Here is a 6104-nt window from a genome sequence, read left to right as displayed (position 1 = left end):
CCAAAACTACACATATACATATATAACTAAAAAACTTCAAATAGGTGGAAATAAATCTAAAAATGAATAAGACATCTGCACACAAAACTATAAAACATTATTGAGGCGAACTAAAGAAGACCCTCCTGAATGGAGAGATATATCATGTTCATTATTTGAAGGAGTTATTATTGGTAAGGCAATATTGTATTATCCAGGATTGATCCATAGATTTCATGCTATTATAAACAGAATCCCAAATTTCTTTATGGAAACTCCAAACTGATTCTCCAGGAGATATGGAAATGCAAAGAGCCAAACAATAGCCAAGATCCTAAAGAAGGAAAACCAATTTGGATGATTTACACTACCCAGCATAAATGTTTCTTATAAAGCCACATTAATTAAGACAGTGTGGCATTGGTGCAAGGGCAGACAAATATATCGATGGGCCAGAATAGAGTCTAGAAATAGACCCAGTCAAATAAGGACACTTCATTTATGACACAGGTGACACTGCAGAGTGAGTAATGGACGGTCTTTTCAATAAATAGTGCTATGTCAACTGAAATTCATATGCCAAAAAATGGATTTTGACCCCTCTTCTGAACCCTAAATAAAAATCAGTTCCACGAGGTTTTGAGGTCTAAATGTAAAAGCTTAAAAAAAAAAGAAAGCTTCTATTTCATGGACCTAAATATGAAATGCAAAATTATAAAACTTCTGGAAGAAGTCATGGAGAAAATTTTCATGGCCTTGGGTTTAGTGATGAGTTTTGAGATGCAATACCAAAAAATAATGTAAAATTAAAGTTAATTTTATTAGGAAAGAAAAATTGATAAGTTGGACTTATTAACATTGAAAACTTTTGCTCTGTGAAAGACAATATTAATTGAATAAAAAGAGAAAGCACATACTGGGAACCACATTGAACTTCACTTATGCAGAATATGCAAACAAGTCTTAAAACTCAGAAAGGAAACAAGCAACCCAATTTAAAAATGGGGGAAAGATATGGAGAGAAATCTCACTAAGGAAGATGTAAAGATCTTGTAACAGGCCTGTACAATCCTATACAATCCTGTAAAAAGATTCTCCACCTCCTTTATCACTATAGAAATGCAAATTAAAAAAACCAATGAGATACCATTACACACCTATAAGTAAAAAAAGAAAAGCAACATCAAAATTTAGTTCTGATGAGGATATGCAGAGCAACTGCTGGTGCAGTTTGGTGGTTTCCTATAATATTGAACATACCCTTAACATACTATCCAGCAACTGTCCAGCTTCTAGATATTGACACAACTGACTTGAAAACTTATATCCACACAAAGCCTGTACATAAATATTTACAGAAATTTTATTCATAATTGACAAACATTGGGAACGACCTAGAAACCCTTTAATAGGTGAATGAACAAACAAGCTATGGCATAGCCACAACACTAACAGCTGTCCAATCATCAGAACCAACGACATGCATGAAGCTGAAATGCATATTGATAAATGAAAGAAGTCAACCCGATAAATGTTTTCATTTATATAACATTTTGAAAAGCAAAGCTGTAGAGACGGACAATAGATCATGATGGCCAGGGCTTAGGGATGCAGAGATTTGACTCAATGAAGTACAGGACATCTTTTATTTTGTGTGGCTCTGTGGTAGTAGATACACGACACTACCCATTTGTCAAAATCCATGGAAGTTTATAGCACAAACTGCAAATCTTAATGTATGCAAATGGTTAAAAAGTATGAGGGTGGAAGATCTCAAGGTGGGATGCAGACCGTAGCCAAAGAATCAGCCTCTGTTACTAATGGGTGACATAACCTCTCTGAGGAGAGTGGAGGTAAGAGAGGTACTGAAACTTTAGGAGGGAAGAAAACCTGTCAGACTCACCACAGAAGGAACTGCGCATGAGCATTGCACTTTAGGTGATATAGTTGTTTCCCATGGGGTACAGGCTTACCACTTCCGAAACCCACTGTAAACTTGTCCTGGAATTAAGTAAATGCACCACTAATGTCGGAAACCAGGTTTCTTACTTTGGGGTGGGAGGTTACAGATATGTAGGAAGACTAGAATGAACTACGTAGTATCAGATAAGGGTTTGAGACATCCATCAGAATTCGCAATTAGTTTCATATGGATACTCGGGGTAGACATAGATATGATTGCAGATATGTGTGTATGCATGTATACTTGGTTTTAACACACACACACACACACACACACACACACACACGTTTCCTAGTTCTGCCCCCTGACAAAACCCCATAGCAACAAATATACTTAGAATCCAGACTTTGGTCTCTAATACCATTCTCCAATAAAAGAAATCAGGGCTTCTTGGAGAAATGGCTGATTCTAGGGCTGGGGAATAGAATATACAGAAAGAGTCTGAGTCATCTTATAGTGCCAGAAAGTAAAAAGCCAGAGCTTTAAACAAAGTGGGGCGGGGATCATGGGCCACATCCAAGGGACACGGGAGCCAAGAAGAACTAGTGGCCAAAACTGGAATGAAATAAATAGCCCAAATTATAATTAAATATCCATGAATCCATGCCAACATAAATAAGTGATGGAATAAATGGGAGAGAAGATTCAAATCTCCCATACAGAAGAAATTCAAGTAGATTTTGTAGCTACTCTACCCTCAAGGATGTGTAGTATCATTCCCCATAACTGTTGGCTATGCTTAGTAACTTATTTCCAAAGGGTACAGGATGAAAAAAGAAGAGAAGAAGTAATTCTACATCGGAGAAACCTCTACTTCAATTAGGCTTCCAGACTCGGATGGGGGCTTACGCCATTGGTTTCCCTGATTCTCAGGCCTCCAGATTCAGACTGAATCACACCACGGGTTTCAACGTTCCCCTTTGCAGATGAGGAATCATGGGACTTTTTGGTCCCCAATAAATGGATGAGCCAATTCCTGTAAAAAATCTTCTATCATCTATATCATCTATCTATCTATCTATCTATCTATCTATCTATCTATCTATCTATCTATCATCTATCTATCATCCTCTGTTGGTTCTGTTTTTTCAGGAGAACCCCAACTAATATGCTCCCTAAATGTCCATGATAGAAAAATGGATCAGTAATTCATGATGTGCCCACACAGCGTGAAACAAAATATTGATGGGGATGAGTGAACCATTGCTATAGCAACCACACAGATGAAGCCCACAATCATGTTATTTAGGTAAGAAATGAGGCACGTTAAATAGATACCATATGATTACTTTTATGCAACAATTTTTAAACATAAGCCAGCATTATTAATTTGCAGCATTACAAGTGAGGATCACGCTTACCTCTAGGGAGAAAAGGATGTTATAGCACACGGTCTAAGAGGAGTTTATGGGATTCCAGGGATGTTCTATTTCTTAATCTAGGTAGGGTTAGGTATGCGTGGCATTTAGGTAATATTCCAGTTTTAGCTTAACTGAGAGGAAGACATTTTATGAAGGTCTTATAAAACAGACTGCCACTAAGTGTCCTAGTGAGACTCCAAACACTACTTCCCTTGCCTTACCAGGGCAGCCTGCTCAGGATCAGAGTCCTGAATGCTAACTCATTCAGAGGATCATTGAGATCCCAAAATTTACAATTCAATTGATGGATTCAGCTTTCCAAGTGACCTAACTAAAAATTCAAGTTAAATAATTTTAGACACGAGGGGCATTCGTTCTAGAGAAAGGATTCTGGAAATAACAGTGGTACTACCAAGAAATGAGTGGGGCAACCGAAGTCACGAAAAAGAAAAGATTGTAAACCAAACGGGAAAAAAACTGTCTGATCATCCAAAGCTATGAAATTTCATTCTGCTTTGAAAAGAAAATGCCAGGTGCCTACTATGGAAAAAGAACAGGAGAGAATTTGACATTTTTCTGTACTTTCAAATCACTATGATGCCATTTCAATATTGTAATTAATATCAGCCTCCATAACATCTTGTCTGTGTGTCATTCCTCAGCCAGAGGAGCATGGCCTTTAGAATGGGGCAGAACTGGATTCAGTCCTGGCCTCACCATTTTCCAGCTGTGTGTCAACAGTCACCTGCCAGGACAATGGGCATGATTACGGCTCTAACTGCATGGCCGGGAGGGCAAAGCAGTGACTCTTCGTGCTGGATCTTGTGGGTCAATAGAAATGGCAGCTGTGGAATTACACTCAGGAATCACACCTAAGCCCAGCCTACATCGGGATCATTCGATGGTGAGGATTGGGGCTTGCAGCCTCAGCTTCCTGCTATGATTGGGTGAGACCCGGGGGGGTTAGGGGGAGAGCCCGAGGGTATTTTGCGCATAGGAGAGATGTGAATACTTGCAACCTGGGGAGGTGAAATATAGCAAATTAACAGCAAAGAGGTCTACCAAAGTTTTTCCTTCAAGAGGGGACCCAATGTGCTTCCCCTTGATTTGAGCTGGCCTCGTGATTCATTCTGACCAATAGGATATGGTGAAAGTGACCCCAGGTAACCGATGATCCTGAAACTTAGTGACTTAAAACAACTTAGACATCTCATAACGTGTGGGTTGCTGCTGCTTTACGTGAGTCATGTGCCTGTTCAACCCTGGGAGGCCATCAGGGGCTGGCATGAGTGAGACAGCTCTGAGAGCACATAGATGGAAGCTGAGGGGCATGCAGGGTCACTCTCACTGCTCAGAACATGGAGGGAGTCATGCATTTCTAGAAAACAGAAGTACTGTAGCTACTACCTTCTATCCCTTGGCTCCCCTCTACACATCCATACCCTTCTTTCTACATGTCCAAGTAACATTTCCTTCTTTAAAAAGAGCACTATTCTACATCCAAACGGAAATACACCAACTTCCTCCCAAAGATAGACAACCCCCAAATACTTTTAGGCACCACGGCTAAATAAGAATAAGGCCAGGAGAAAAGAAGAACAGTGACCTACGTTCACAGAGCCATCTTGTTGGGCAATGTTGTGAGAATGAATTTTTTTTTTCAATTCAGGGACTTTCCTAATCTGCCAACCTGGCCTGTCCAGTTCTGATCTTTGAAAGGCTTTCTTCTGTCCACTGTTCTTCTCAACCACCTCTGAGTCAGGTCCCAGGGAGGATTCCCCTCCCAGGCCTGCAGTGACTGAGTGGCCCACTTCCTGCTGCCCGAGACCTGGGAGTTGTGCAACCAGACTCTCATTCTCTGGAACTGAACCTTCTCCTGTGTATGACTCCCCTAAGATCTCAGTCATCTGTTGGTTGGTTTGGTTTTTGGAAACAACACTGGCTGGTGACCAAAGACCAAGGCTTGAGTCAGAGTCCATGCATCTGGATACACCCTTGACATTTTCATTGCTTCCTAACTGGTCTCAAAGTTCTGTCCATTCCAGCCGGCCTCAGCTAGATGGCTTCCACTTGGGTGGCTGGCATGGGAAGACAAGCAGAGGGGATCTGCCTTCAACCCCTGTACTTTTTCTTTTTTTTTTTTTAAGATTTTATTTATTTATTCATGAGAGACACACAGAGAAAGAGAGAGGCAGTGACATAGGCAGAGGGAGAAGCAGGCCCCATGCAGGGAGCCCAATGTGGGACTCGATCCCAGGACTCCAGGATCACTCCCTGAGCTAAAGGCAGATGGTCAACCACTGAACCGCCCAGGCATCCTGACCCTTGTACTTCTTCAGAAGCACCCTCTGTGTACCCTGCTCTTTCCAGCCTCTGCACAGATGCCTACCACTCTCTCCCTTTTAAAGGACCAGTTTGGATGGGAGGTTGTCCCTTGACCACAGTGCAAAGTGAAAGTTTCAAAGAGGAAGGGAATACTTCCCAATGTTCTGACATTTTCTCTGAGGTCTCTGAAATGCCAGCCTCTGAAAGTTGGGGGTCTGAAGTTTAAGACACCCACTTCAACAATTTAACTGACTGCCTATGAGAGGTTGCCAGGTTCCTGGGGTCATCAGATGACTCCTCAAACCTTACACCCTGCCTGACCCAGTGACCCCTCTAGCGTAGGGCCCATTGCTTCCCAGCATGCATCCCCCAGTTCACAGAGCTCTTTCAAAAGGAGTCACCTACAGGTAAATTAAGTCAAGGAGGAGGGAATGAAGGGAAGGAGGAATGAGAGGTCTAACGTTAAAGAAAAGCCA

Source organism: Canis lupus, chromosome 14 (genome assembly GCF_048164855.1).
Source record: "Canis lupus baileyi chromosome 14, mCanLup2.hap1, whole genome shotgun sequence".
In the NCBI taxonomy this organism is placed as follows: domain Eukaryota; kingdom Metazoa; phylum Chordata; class Mammalia; order Carnivora; family Canidae; genus Canis; species Canis lupus.
The sequence above is the reverse complement of the archived record's forward strand: the minus strand, read 5'-3'. Positions refer to the sequence as shown.